The sequence below is a fragment of the Salmo trutta genome, chromosome 30 (genome assembly GCF_901001165.1).
Source record: "Salmo trutta chromosome 30, fSalTru1.1, whole genome shotgun sequence".
Classification (NCBI taxonomy): Eukaryota; Metazoa; Chordata; class Actinopteri; order Salmoniformes; family Salmonidae; genus Salmo; species Salmo trutta.
Window position 1 is genome coordinate 7,722,571 of NC_042986.1, and position 15,573 is coordinate 7,738,143.

At 43.4% G+C, this 15,573-nt stretch overlaps 1 protein-coding gene across 2 annotated transcripts in view; it reads left to right on the forward strand.

The window, feature by feature from the left end:
• The first annotated feature begins 39 nt into the window (after positions 1–39).
• LOC115167815 (serine/threonine-protein kinase WNK2) overlaps positions 40–15,573 on the forward strand; it is a 73,445-nt gene continuing 57,911 nt past the window's right edge. For both annotated transcript variants that reach the window (XM_029722449.1, XM_029722450.1), the window contains exon 1: positions 40–731. The gene's annotated coding sequence lies outside the window, so the exon portion shown is untranslated. The remainder of the gene's footprint in view (positions 732–15,573) is intronic.

Consider the following 15,573-nt stretch of genomic DNA (forward strand, 5'->3'; position numbering starts at 1 on the left):
ACTAGCTGAAACGGGTCACTTGCGATTCAACACAAGGGAATTTATTGCATTTGTTGGTAGCTATCTGTCCATCCAGAATCACAACAACTCGCGGCCACCGTTGAACTCGAGCTGCGTTTGCCGCCCTCTTGTGGCCCTGGTGGGTAGCGGTGGCGTGCGCGCATCGGACGAGCCTGTGGCAAGTGCCTCCACCGATTCTAGTGAGGAAAGGACAAGCCAGCAAGCGTATGCAGTTCCACCTTGTACACAGATGGCCGTGTGACTCGTATCTCGTCTATTACGTACATAAATGAACGTCCTGAAGGTATATGCACGTATAGGTAGTACATGAATATCTCGCCACAACGGAGGGCTGACGGAGAACTATGTCATCAAACCAACGGAAAGGCAAGCATCTTCATGGCAGCACGTAGACATACCGCCTGCTCTCGTATAGACTGAGACTCGACGACTCGAGTGTGGATTTTCAAGTTTGGATTTAACAACAGGCAGCACCAAGGGGAAGCTTTAAAGGGATATCATTTCAAAACGTCTCGTATCTTGCCTATTTTGAGGGAATATTGTTTTTAAACAATTAATGGCAATGAAGTGCAATTTAAAGGTCGCTTGAGCAACGTTTTTGAAATATTTTGGTTAGCTATAGAGCTACATAACAGGAATATACATTATAGGGCTTTAGCTAGCTTGTCTATAATACATCCGAACGGACGTCAACGAGATGATACATTTAGGTAAGTGCAGTTTGCTTTCGACATTATTTCTATTGCAATGTAACACATTTCCAACCCTGCTTGACCGCTTGGAATATAATGTATATGTCTATTCACCGGGGTAGTTTTAGCTGTTACTATGTGTCATTTGTACAAACAACCGTGATATCTGATTGGGGTTTAAAATGCTTCCAGACGGTGATATCGGGTCAAATTGTTATATTTTACATTCAGCACATGGCAGTGGTGGTTCTAGACCATTTCAACTGGGGGGGCCAAGCTGGGGCCAGTTGTACTGTTACAGGGGCCAGTTACATTAGACGTTATTGTTGTCATATCGTTTTCTTCACTGCATTGCAGGCAAAAGACCATGTTCATAATCATCATCGTTGCCACTGTCTAATAACGGATGTAAAAAAAAATAAGAACGACAGCAAAAATGAGTTAAAAATGAGTGGCCCTGGCACATGGTAGGCTACAATGTTCATAAATTATTTCAAAGGCGACCGGTACGTTGTTTACGTTATGCCAGATTTTAGTAGCGCGGGCGGGGATAGCCTAGTATAATGCCATCAAATGTATTATTTGCCAATTGATTTATACGTTAGCTTAGCATCCCCTGCTTAAACAACGAATATATTTTGTCATTATAACGTATCCATTGATGGTTTTTTGGGGGGGGGATTTCAAACTTTGATAAAATTATAAATTATAGCAAACCCTCGCTCGCTGGAGCCTATTTGAGACCACAGCCTTTTTCCTTGCTCCTGCTTCGAAACATTCAGATGCAGCAGCCAGTGAAAAGCAAGAAAGAGGCCGTTTGAGGATGGACTTGCTGTGTTTATTGTAAACAATGTCCGGCTATCGGCTGCAAACGCTATGACATTGCCATTTGCTTTCTAGGTTATGATCAATCAATAATCAGTCAGTGTGTTTATTGTCTTGACGATTGCCACACCAGCCCCTATACGACAGACGGTCTATAGAAATGACTGTCTATATACATTATTGGCTGTAAATGACTTGTGCATTTGTAAGTCAAAATTGGCTATGCAAAATTATTGTCCTTTTTTTGCTTTTTAAACGAAGAGCAATATTCTTTCCTGACACCTATCATTGGTTATTCACTTTAGGTAGACTATTTGATGAGCAAACCGCATTTTGAGGGTTGATGAAAATGAATAGTAATCACTTGGGGTAGTGGACCTTCATAATGCATTTAATGAAAATATCATTCGTATTTAATTTTTTATTAAACGGGAGTCAAAGCACTGGTTACGAGTTGGATTGGATTAGCCCACCGGGAGTAGTAGCACATGGGTTGTGTCTGAAATGGTACCCTATTCCCTCTATGTAGTCCACTAGGAATGGGATGCCATTTTGGATGCCACCATGGTCTATAATAGTGATGTGCTCAATTCATTATCAGACCATGCCTTCTTAATAGAAATGCTGACAACTTCATGTTAAACACCTGAACACAACCACTGAAAGCCATAATGAGCACTGCATCCATATTCTTATTAAGTCGCAATACCAAAATGAACTCATATGAAACCGTTTGCTTCAGAGGTGATGCTCTCTGTAGCATAGAAATAGAATAAGTACCCTATCGAATTGCTATGATCTGAGAGGCTTTGGCCATTCTAATCATTCTATTTCTATCTGCAGTACGCCATCAGGCTCATCCATCCACGCATGGGAGAGCGCTCCAATAGTTGTGTCCTTTTAAGTCACTTTAGTACTCTTTGTTTGTCTGAAACAAATTCAGTTCAAACGTGATCAGCTTATCCTTGGTCAGTTGTAATGATGTGTAATAAGACAAAGGGCTGATTTTCATCCATGGATAGGAACAAGCTCCAGGAATAGCAAGCCACCAGTCATGTGTAGTGGGCCTAGTCATAGTAATAAAAGGGCTCATTCATCCATTGTGATTGGAGCTTGAGTAGATAAGAGTTTGATGCGTTGTAATGCACTAAAACCCGTTGATCCATCCATTGTGATGAGAGCTCCACTCCAGTAGTCGGCCTATGCCACTTTAGTAACATGTTGTAATCCTGACTCATCATGTAGCCATCTGCTGATTATGGCCCTCTCACCTGGATTAGATAGACTGTTCAGTGGGGAAGGAGAAGAGGGGAGAGAGGACAGGAGAGAGGGAGTGAAAGAGTCAGAGAATTATCTAACCATCTATTATTCTGCTCTCTTTCTCTCTTTCTCTCTCTCTCTCTCTCTGAGGGATCTGGTAGTGAACGGTCCACTGTGCGCTTGATACCTTCACTACCCTCTGTCTCATATGCTTGACCTGGATTTGACAAAAGTAGTTGCTGTGTTTTTCAGCCCTGGGTTTCCCTAATAGGTAGAGAACAATCATTGTGTTCGATACAAGAATCAAAGTTCAGTTTTTAGTTTTTAAACACATTTCCATCTCCCAGTCTCTCTGTAGATGCAGGACAGGAGCAACATGTCAAAGAGTCGGATACTGTGATGTCGATTTATTATGAGAGGAAGGAAGTTTTTTGATGATTTTATATTTCAAAGTCAGATAAGGTGTTTTATGTCCATTTGATCCTCTCTTCTCAAGAAAGGTGATTTGTGTATATCGTGGTGGTTGTTGGACAGTCTGCCGTTTGTGTACAAGTGCACATTTTCATTCAGCTTCTATCCAAATACAAAATGTTTCTCTTCATGGTAAGTTGCTCAAGTGTAGACCTGTTAGCTGAAGATCAGTGTTTTGGGCTTTGATATACTGTAAGTTAGCCTAACTGTCTCAGGTGGGCTATTTACCAGTGTCTCTGTTCATCTCAGTATCCATCCCACCTCTGGGCCAAAGTCTAACCAGTGAAACTAATGAAGCTGTTACGTTAATCATGTATTGATATCAGGACAGTTCCAGTTACCTGCATGCCTTTCAAGTTAGGATTTGACCAGTAGCCTGTGATTGAATACCTCATTCCTGGTATTTGTTACTTTGACCAATAGAACACATGCTTTCATCTCATCATCAAAGTATCCTCCTTAGATTAGCTCCCGAGTGGCGCAGCGGTCTAAGGCACTGCATCTCAGTGCTAGAGGCGTCACTACAGACCCTGGTTCGATTCCAGGCTGTATCACAACCGGCCGTGATTGGGATTTCCCATAGGGCCACGCACAATTGGCCCAGCGTCGTCCGGATTTGGCCGGGGTAGGCCGTCGTTGTAAATAAGAATTTGTTCTTAACTGACTTGCCTAGTTAAATAAATAAAAAATAAAGATTGAAATGTGAATTCAGATCTATGAAAGATACCTTGACACTGTAGAAATGCTCCTGCAGTTATATTGTGCAACGTTTCCACCCCAAGGTCTTCGTCAGGCTGAGAGAATTTTTCTGGCCTTATTTTGCCTGCTGTCAGAGTGCAATGTAACAACGGCTCTTGTATTAAAACGTTTCTTTCCAAAACGCACACCTCCCTGGCGGTCAGTTTCTGTTCTGTGCTCACGTGATTAATCAGCCGGAGATAATGAGCAATGCTTTAACGAACTTAGGGCTGTTACGGTGGCCATATTACCGCCATATCGGCGCTCACGATTTATGACCACAGTCAAATTCCACGTGACCACGGTAATTAGGTTTCTCCAAGCTCTGATGCTCCTGATGGTCATTAGTAGCCTACCAAACTTCCTGGTTCTCAGCACTCTATTGTCCCTCTAATCACTCTGACATGAATGCAAATGGTATCGAAAATCTAATCAAACACTTTATGAGAGCCCACAAGCTCATGTTGTGCAACATTTCTATAGGCTATGCAATTGCGTGAGCTTTGTATAGGCCAGCCATACTATATTTATTTCACAACTTTCCTAATATTAAGCGCATTGCTTCGCTTTACAACAGGAGTATAGCCTACCTAGTTGGCTGGAAAATGAACCATGGGAAAAGCGTCCCCCATTTTCTATTTAAGTGCATAGTCCTCCATTCGCTATTTAAGTGCATAGATTACATGTTCCCCCTCCCCCCCCATGCCCCTTTCTCCCGAGACAGATGCATGAAAATGGTGCATTCTAAATCAAAACTAATATCACACACATATATAATTTAGTATATGTGAAGACAACATTAAATTAAGAATAGTCTGATGAGTGACAATATTAGCCTATCACTTGTGAATGATGCCCAGCTTGTGCATTAATGCAAGAAACAGCGCATACTTTTTCAAATCATAGTCGTACACCTCATGTAGCCTAGCCCATAGGCCTATATGTTTTGATAAGGTTTGTATCACAACTAAAGTGGACAAATAACTTCTTAAAATTAAGCACATTAATCTGCTTTATAACTTGTAGAGCCTAACTGGCATATATAAGCAGCGCTTATGTATGCCAGTTAGGGGAAGTTTGAGGAATATAATTTTCACCATAAAAATGCACCTTTATAATAATGCATTACATGCTTAATCACATTTGCTGTCACTTTTCCCACTAATTCATTGCATTTTGGAACATTCGCTCTTATAGCCTACAATGTGCACATTGCTGGGCTTATAATGTGAAAAAATAGCCTAATAGTTTATTAAAGAAGATGTAAGCTAAACGATCAGCCTCATTGCTTTTAAAACGTTTTTTGATGTGAGTGTTTGTATTATTTTTGGATCTATCGCATCCCACAACTGCCCCACTGTATGTTTGGGATATTTATTTCTTGCACAGTTCTAGCATCTTAAATATGCGCCTCAGAATTTGTTAAGAGGGATTCGGGCAGTTGCATCCCCGATGTGTCTGTCTTCATTCACTTGTTGCCTATTTCTTAGCTGAAATGCCTGTGAGAAGGACCCGATCATGTGACGGGCATTGGCTACATCTGAGAGAGCCATGTGAGTGAGAGGTGCTTCGCAACACGGCAGCCGGGAGAAGGAAATGTATAATTAGCCTATTATATTCAGCCCAAGGGCACGACGGCCGCATAAGGCATGGATTTTTAGGGGGCGTTACAGCCACACAAGGGGGATGCCGCCGGGAAATGATCAAGTGTTTGTCAAATTGTGAATGAGAGACTGATGAAGTGTGTGCAGCTTGTGACTTTTTTCAGATCATCATTAGTCCCTTCATGCCGCCTTAATGTATTGAACATCAAAACATATAATCCAACATTTGTATCACTACAAAAGTGGCATAAATAACTCTAAATTAAGCATATAAGAGGACCTGTTTCTTTGTTAACCGCTCAACACGGAATAGCTGCATGTGCGCACTTCCTTTGAAATCGTTTGGAGAAAATATCCTTTCCATTTTATTCAGCTGTGTTCAATTTTATTTTTCATACTATAAAATAATTCCACTGAATTCAAAGCAAATCTTGTCTGCTAAATTAACTAGTGTAGCCCACAGCCATATGGCATAGCCAGATCAGGGCCTAACATTAGGACAATTTAAGAGTGTGCTATTCTGTTCTTCTGAAATGGACTACATTTTCTTTATCATGTTAATTTAGAATAAATAATGGATTTATTGTGAAGGTGTAGGCTGTATTACATGGATTTATTAGACTTTTAAAAATGTAGATGTTCCAAAGGTCTGCATCAGTGGCTTGTAGGCTATGTGCAATTCTAAATGTGTTTATGCTAATTAACGGTCAATTACAGTGAGACGGGCAGTTATTTGCTTGACAATCACCGGCTGACAAAATGTCATGAGCCCTAAATGAGCTTATGAGAATTCCTCTGTCCTTGTCTCCCCCCCCCCGTCCCCGTCCCCATAATCACCCGCGTCCCCCCGCCCTCACTCGTGCCTCGCCCCCTGTCTTCCCCCTCCATTCATATCCATGCTCCATGCATGTCTCCCCTCCATCCCAGAAGGGTTTGAATCAATAGCAAACTTATGAGGGTTCCTCCATCCATTTCCCCCACTCCTCACTCCCTGTGTCCCCATCCATCCCTGTCTGTCCGCCGTGCCCCCCAGAAGGGTTTGAACTAACCAATAGCGAGGAGTGATAGGGCAGCGTGGCGGTGGCATCTGGGCACCAAACGCAAAGAAATACAACCACTAGAACGGCATCTCCATTCAAGTCATGATGGGTGGACCGGCATTGATTTTGTGCAGTGATTCTATTTCTATGACTGCTGTGCCCTGGACAGAGCAAATCATCTCAGGGCAACACTTGCAGAGCTTCTACTCCTTATGCTCCCAGTCACACAGTCAAGTCACTCAGCCTGTGGTAATATATCTACGTTAATGGCTTCCAATCTCTCCACTCAGTTTTCTCTACGCCCATTCCAACCTCTCTCATTCCTATCTTTCTCTCATTTGTCTTTGTAATTGTATTTTTCTCTGTCCCACTCCTCCCTGCGCAAACTGTGGTTGTTTTTGTTCAAGCAGAAATGTTGCTATAGTCACTCCATTCATTCACACACACTGGTACGTATTTTATCAGGGAAAATCCCCTCCAACCCCCTTTTTGTCTGTGTCACCCCCCCTCTCTTTCTCTCGCTCTTGTTCTCTTTCACACACACACATTTTTCCCACCCTTTCAAACCATCCAGCCCCCCCCTCCTGTCTGCGGTTTCTCTCTCTCCTCTCTCTTTCTCTGTCTCTCTGTCCCCCGTTATTCACACTTTTCATCAAACTCATGTCCCAACTACCCCCCCAAACATCTGTCTGCCTCACACACACACAGCCCCCCCCTCAATTACATGCACAAACACACACACGCACTAGTAATGGGAAGTTCGGCTCTTTTTGCTGACTCAGATCTTTTTGACTCGTTCAGTCAAAAGAACAACTCTTTCGACTCATTTCATTCATTTTAATCGGTAATGCCCAGAGCACACAGGACCCCCTACTGCTGAACTGAAAACTCAAGAGTCATGATTCTATAAGCCTCTCGTTCACATGTCATTCGCCATAGGGGACTTATTGGAGCTGTCATTTGTGACTGAGACTTGTAAAAGTGTGCTTTTAATCGATGTACATTTTGTTGATTTCTGGGCATACAAATAAGATTCTTTCTTGATACATTTGAAACGAGGTCTAGTTGTGGCCGCAACCGGACTAGATTGGGAAGGACTTTTGGCGGAATGCATCGCTTGACTGCTGTGGGGGTGATAAGCACGATATTGTTTGCGAACTGCAGCCCCGCCGAACAATCTGTTCTCGAGTTGGAGTTTTTTTTAAAGCGGAGTCTGTGTATGCTCTGGTTCGATAAAGCTGTGTCCATCATAGCCTTCGGTAATCAATTCATTGACATATTGCATGATCTATTTTCCTGTGAACATGTGATAAACGGTTGTTGGTCGTAGCACGTCTCTGAAGCCACTGAGTCGGAGGTGCGTGTAATTCATCCCGCTGTAGGACTAGCAGGTAAAACGAACGACTCAAACGTAACCGGTCGCTCAAAAAACGAATCGTGACTCTCGAGTCAGTAAAAAGAGTCGTTCAAAAAGAACGACTCGTTCGCGAACTGCGCGTCACTAACACACACACACACACACACACACAGTGGCATGCACCCCCATTCCCCTGGCTCCTCCTTTGTCTGCCTGACTAAATCTACAGAGGCCGTTCAGTCCCAGGGGATTAATGTGTGTATGCCCAATAAGGGAGGGATGAAAAGAGGCAGGGAGGGAGGGATGAAAGAGGGAGGGAGGGATGAAAAGAGGGAGAGAGCGCGGGAGCGATGTACCACAGTGTTTGTTTGCAGTTTAGTTCCTACGGGAGGGACCCTCAATCTATTCTCCATATCTAACTATGTGATTGAGAGTGTGGTAGCCTAAAGCATGTGATTTAGTTTCCCATGTTTGAATTGGCCTGTAAAATGTTCAAACTTTGAGTTCCAGTTTCTTTAGAGGAGTTGTGGGTTAAATGAAAGGAAGCAATAACCAACTGAATGTGCCATGGCGATTTTTGCTGTGCGTTTCAAAAAACTATTAGGCCTTGTTATTAGCCCGACTGCAGGTGTACATACCGATATGCTCCGTAAAGCGCCTGGAGGGACAGGGATGCAGAATACAGCATGTATTGAATGTTCACATCTCATTACCTGTAAGCCTAGTTGATGTAACTCCATTACTGCATGGCTGAATGGATGGGATTCAGACCAGTATTGACATGTGATTGTGAACATGTGCCTTCACACAAAAACACAGGAGTTACGTCTCAAATGGCACCTATTCCCTATATAGTGCACTACTTTTGACCAGATGCCTAGGCACACTATTCCCTACATAGTGCAATAATTTTGACCAGGGACCTGTTCAAAACTTTTGCACTTTATAGGGAATAGGATGCCAAACGCTTGTTTTTGTCAGGGCTCTGGTCAAAAGTAGTGCACTATATAGGGAATAGGGTGCTTTTTCTGCCTACATGGGCGGTCATTTGCCTGGTGTCAGGAAATTCCTTTTGACATTCTTTTTTTAATATATTTTTTTAAGGGGACATGTTTGTGTGTGCGTGAGTGTACGTTACACACATCTGTGTGTGCACGTGCATAGTGTGTGTGTGTGTGTGTGTGTGTGTGTGTGTGTGTGAGAGAAAGAGGGATGGGCTGTGTGAATGTGTTTGATGCACTGTGATAACTCTGTCCGGTATGTGGATGTGGCAGTCATTACATAGGAACTCCTTGCCTCACTGGGAAATAAGCTGTTGTTTAAAGGAGAACTTCCCTTTCTGTTGTTTTGTCTCCTGCGCCGGCCATTTCACGCTGAGGCCTTACCTATTTATCCATGTCTGTCTGATTCATAGACTCACTTCTATAATATGTTTGTCCCCGCTGTCTGTGGGCTCTTGGCATGTCTGTCTAACCTGGTCCTAGTTTTGTGCTGTCTTGCAAATGACCATAGAAGTTGGCAGGACAGCACAAACAGAACTAGTATAAGGAACTAGTATATTATGCAAGTCCCGTAGACTTGCATAATATGTCTGGGGTTCACCACAATCACATTGGTTCCGTTTCCTAGTTTATGGTCATATAAATATCTATTGATAAAGACGAAGACCACAATCAGATGTTGGACTTACATTTCCAGCCAGCAAGACTCTTGGTATGTCTATCCCGCAGACTTATAGAAATGTCTTTCCCCGAATCCCCATTGGTGTTCACCACAGTGGTTCATTTCCCTAGTTTGTGGTCACGTCAATTGATACATGTAAATGTAATAAGGACAATGTGAAAAGGAAGTATCAGAGTCAGGACGATACGGCTCAGGTAAGTACGGTAATGTGAGGGGAATACGTCAGTTGAGAGGTTTGGAAGAATATTACTGTCTTGCTCCCATTAGGCTAGTAGATACTTACTTGACTAGACAGCCACTAGACCCAGAGTAGTCCTATGGCATGTTTCCATAACCATAATAGCTATTGTGCGCTATATAGAAAAAGGGCCTATACCTTTCATCTTTGTCTCAATCCTCATGCTGCACACTGGAGTTAAATTCTTTAGTCAGATGGAGGTTCTTGCCTTGCAGTAGTGCTTATTACGGTACCGTGTAGGTCTTAGTACATGTCTTTATGTCGGCTTCTGGAATGTAACTGAACTGGAATTCTTTCTCGTTCTCCTCCCTTCATGGTGTCCCTAGCAGTTAGTCTAGTTTCTCCTCCCTTCATTGTGTCCCTAGCAGTTGGTCTAGGGTCTCCTCCCTTCATGGTGTCCCTAGCAGTTAGTCTAGTTCCTCCTCCCTTCATGGTGTCCCTAGCAGTTGGTCTAGGGTCTCCTCCCTTCATTGTGTCCCTAGCAGTTGGTCTAGGGTCTCCTCCCTTCATTGTGTCCCTAGCAGTTAGTCTAGGGTCTCCTCCCTTCATGGTGTCCCTAGCAGTTAGTCTAGGGTCTCCTCCCTTCATGGTGTCCCTAGCAGTTCGTCTAGTGTGTCCTCCCTTCATGGTGTCCCTAGCAGTTGTTCTAGGGTCTCCTCCCTTCATGGTGTCCCTAGCAGTTAGTCTAGGGTCTCCTCCCTTCATGGTGTCCCTAGCAGTTAGTCTAGGGTCTCCTCCCTTCATGGTGTCCCTAGCAGTTAGTCTAGGGTCTCCTCCCTTCATGGTGTCCCTAGCAGTTGGTCTAGGGTCTCCTCCCTTCATGGTGTCCCTAGCAGTTAGTCTAGGGTCTCCTCCCTTCATGGTGTCCCTAGCAGTTGGTCTAGGGTCTCCTCCCTTCATGGTGTCCCTAGCAGTTGGTCTAGGGTCTCCTCCCTTCATGGTGTCCCTAGCAGTTGGTCTAGGGTCTCCTCCCTTCATGGTGTCCCTAGCAGTTGGTCTAGGGTCTCCTCCCTTCATGGTGTCCCTAGCAGTTGGTCTAGGGTCTCCTCCCTTCATGGTGTCCCTAGCAGTTGGTCTAGGGTCTCCTCCCTTCATGGTGTCCCTAGCAGTTGGTCTAGGGTCTCCTCCCTTCATGGTGTCCCTAGCAGTTGGTCTAGGGTCTCCTCCCTTCATGGTGTCCCTAGCAGTTGGTCTAGGGTCTCCTCCCTTCATGGTGTCCCTAGCAGTTGGTCTAGGGTCTCCTCCCTTCATGGTGTCCCTAGCAGTTGGTCTAGGGTCTCCTCCCTTCATGGTGTCCCTAGCAGTTGGTCTAGGGTCTCCTCCCTTCATGGTGTCCCTAGCAGTTGGTCTAGGGTCTCCTCCCTTCATGGTGTCCCTAGCAGTTGGTCTAGGGTCTCCTCCCTTCATGGTGTCCCTAGCAGTTGGTCTAGGGTCTCCTCCCTTCATGGTGTCCCTAGCAGTTGGTCTAGGGTCTCCTCCCTTCATGGTGTCCCTAGCAGTTAGTCTAGTATCTCCTCCCACCTTTGTACTATTGTATCACTCATTTGAGTGACGGGTATTGATATCGTGGGTCTGAGATTCTGATTCTCAGAGAGGACATGCTTGACTAGATGTTGAGTAATTGTGATAGGATATGAAGGAGACATCTGGTTGTAATGAGCTTCTGTTAGTCCCCCCGTGGAGAGTAAACGCTGACATTTTAAATGTTGGGTTATAACAACGTTACAATGACGTTTTTATTTACTTCGTTTGTAACCTCGTCCCCTGGCAAATTGCATCTACAGAGAGAGCTGACTGGTGGATGTGACTACTTAGATACCTTTTTAAAATACTTTTCTTTCTGAACAAGATAGACCGCCTCCCAATGCCATATGTAGGCTATTCAAATGAACAAGTCATCACAACTGACTGTTCTGAACTAGCTGTTAGGTAACACTATACAGGGGTGGTGGTTGACAAGAGTCTTTAGCACCAATCTGTAGCTGTGTGTCCCGTTGCACATGAATATCAGTGTAGGCTAACTGGAGTCCTGAAGAGCTTACCTCCCTACATGTACCTACACCTGCACACTCTCCTGGACAGACTCGTTCATTTACTACATTTATCTTAACCGTTTCACTTCCTCACTTCCCTGAACATTTCTTTAGTTATTGATAACTTCATTTAACAGTGGATCGCTTCTTTAGTGTCAGAGTTGGACTCAATTCAGTTTTAAACTGTGTACATTCTGGAAGCCTATTGTTTTCTTTGAGGATATTTCAGCTACATTTTAGAGCTCAAGAGTGATCAATAGCTAGGCTTACTTAGCACATTGCCCTTTTATCATGTAAAAAGTTGAGATTTTTGCCCTGATAATTTTCTTTATGAACAGTACTGAATAAATGTAATAGGCTATTACTGCTTACTAGAGTAGCTACAAAAACAAGTTAACAGGCACGTGAAGAGTTTACAGGTTATTGGCTGCTGTGACGGGGTCGGAAAATACCTGACACCTAGAGACAGGCGGAGAGCGACAGAGATTTTACTGCAAGGGAAACCACACACAGACAGAGAGGGAATTATTACAGCCTTCAAATGGTTGTGGGTGTGTACTGTGTGTGTGTGTGTGTACTGTATATGTGTGTACTGTATGCGTGTGTGTGTGTGTGTGTGCGTACAGATGTAGGATCTTAATTAGGGTTGCAAAGGGTCGGAAACTTTCCGGTACATTTCCGGAATTTGGGGAATTTTTCTTAAATTCATCCAAAAAATTAGCTCAACAGTGAACCTTTTTTTGTGGGATACACAGAAGGCAATTCTAGGTCTTGTGGTGTATTTTGGTTAAACTATCCCCTATTCAATGGAATTGCAACCCTCTGCATGTACAGTGCATTCTTCCATCACATGTACAGCTGATTCTCAAGATCTTGCACACTAATGAGAACTGCTTAACTATTTATCTGTACATGGAATTGTATTTTTTATTTTTATTTTACAAAATTTTTTTCTAATCTTTATAGGAAAATGACACTGATGTGTGGAGACATGAAGCTATCTGATGTGTGGAGACATTTCACTGCAGCTAATGTAGAAGGAAAAGCTGTGTACATTTGCAAGGTGAAAATGATGAATCAGACACCTTATCGATAGAAACAGCTCATGGTCAAGCTCAAGTGTTTTTGAATCAATGGAGCAACGTAGTCAGAGAAATGCTGATGAATGTCTTGCTCGAGCTGTGTATGCAACTGGTTCACCTCTGGTGCTCATAGGCACTGTGTATTGGAAGTGATTTCTGAATGTTCTTCACCCAGCATTCACCCCTCCAACCAGACATGCTTTAACTACTCATTTGCTGGATGCATATTTCAACAGAGTTCAAGTGAAGGTCAAGCAAATCATAGAGAAAGCAGACTGTATTGCAATCATCTCTGATGGGTGGTCGAATGTTCGTGGGCAAGGAATAATTAACTACATCATCTCAACCAGTATTCTACAAGAGCACAGACACAAGGGACAACAGACACACCGGTCTCTACATTGCAGATGAGCTGAAGGCAGTCATCAATGACCTTAAACCACAGAAGGTATTTGCACTGGTGACAGACAATGCTGTGAACATGAAGGCTGCTTGGTCTAAAGTGGAGGAGTCCTACCCTCACATCACACCCATTGGCTGTGCTGCTCATGCATTGAATCTGCTCCTCAAGGACACCAAGGCACTGAAAACAATGGATACACTCTACAAGAGAGCCAAGGAAAATGGTTAGGTATGTGAAGGGTCATCAAGTTATGACAGCAATCTACCTCACCAAGCAAAGTGAGAAGAATAAGAGCATCACATTGAAGCTGCCCAGCAACACCCGTCAGGAGCCTGAAACTCCTGAAACCTATAGCAGTAGCCATTGCACGGATTGGGGGAGAGAATGCTATCCTGTCTGATGTTCAGACTCTGCTTGCAGATGTAAGAGAAGAAATCCGTACTGCCCTGCCCACTTCACTGTTGCTCCAAGCAGAGGAAAAAGCAGTTCTGAAATGCATCACAAAGCGGGAAGCCTTCTGCCTGAAGCCCATACACCCCGCAGCGTATATGTTGGACCCCAAGTATGCTGGCAAGAGCATCCTGTCTGGTGCAGAGATCAACAAGGCCTATAGTCTCATCACTACAGTGTCTCGCCACGTTGGCCTGGATGAGGGAAAGGTTCTTGGCAGTCTGGCAAAGTACTCTTCCAAGCAAGGGCTTTGGGATGGAGATGCAATATGGCAGTCGTGCCAACATATCTCATCAGCCACCTGGTGGAAGGGACTTTGTGGATCTGAGGCTCTTTCCCATGTTGCCTCCATCATCCTCCAAATCCCACCAACATCAGCCGCCTCAGAGCGCAACTGGTCCTTGTTTGGGAACACACACACACACCAAAGCACGCAACAGGCTGACCAATACAAGGGTTTAAAAATTGGTGGCCATCGGCAAATTTGAGGCTTTTTGAGCCTGACAACGAGCCATCCTCAACAAGGTTGGAAAGTGACAGTGAAGATGAGGCCTCAGAATCTTATGTTCAAGAGGTGGACATTGAGGAGGTCCAGGGAGAAGACATGGAAGCCTGAGAGGAAGACAACCAAAGCTTTAGTTTCTAGTCTATCATTTTACAGATGTATGTTGAAAACGTTTTTGGGAGATGCAATGGATCATTCAATATTCCCTTTGTTTTGTTGTTCAGTGAAATCATCCCATGTGAAGAGTCAACTCATTTAATTAAAGTTAAATTCGTAAAAAACGTTTTTTTATTTATATTGGAAGGATTTAATCATTTGCAATTATGTCTACTTATGATAAGGTAAAAGGTTTATGTTTCTTTCTCCATATGATATGGTAAATATATCCAATGCAAAAAAACATCTACATTTAAATGGTATTAATATTAATTTGCATATATTTCCATTAATTCCCATACATTCCTGTTAATTCCCATATATTCCCGTGGAAAGTTTCCACCTCTGAATATTCCCCAAAATGTGCAACCCTAATCTTAATTCGACCTATATTGTCACAGCAAAATAAAATCCTGCAACAACAGCATTTGAACATTTAGTACATAATGTTGCTTAATTGGTGGTTAGGCTATTAGCTGGCCAAAAGTAGGCTTCATGAAAAGTGCAATACTATTACTATAACTGCGTGTTAGTGTGGGTTTTAAGTGAATTTATGTATATCACAAAGTTAATCTGTATTTCTTGCTTTGCAGGAAAATTCTCAGCAATAAAAGAGATCAAATTAAGATCCTCCTTCTGTGTGTGTGTGGTAATCTATTACCCCTCTATAGAAGGTTGTGTGTTAGTAGTGGAGATCCCGTTTCACTCACTGTCTGTCTGGTGGAAGTGGACACCATTGATGGACGATTCAAATTCACTTAGCCAGCCCTACTGACTGTCATTGAATAAATGAATGAAGCATATTGGCAAGCACCAAATGACATGCCTTACTGCCTGGGCAGTGTTGCTGTGCTGACGATAATGATTATGATGAATGTGTGTACTCTACATATATTACCCCCATTGTGCCGATCTGTGGCGTTCACTCCAGTTCAATTTGACTAGGGCTGCGTCCGAAGTAGCACCCTAATTCCCTTTATAGTGCACTGCATTTGACCAGAGCTCATTTGACCAG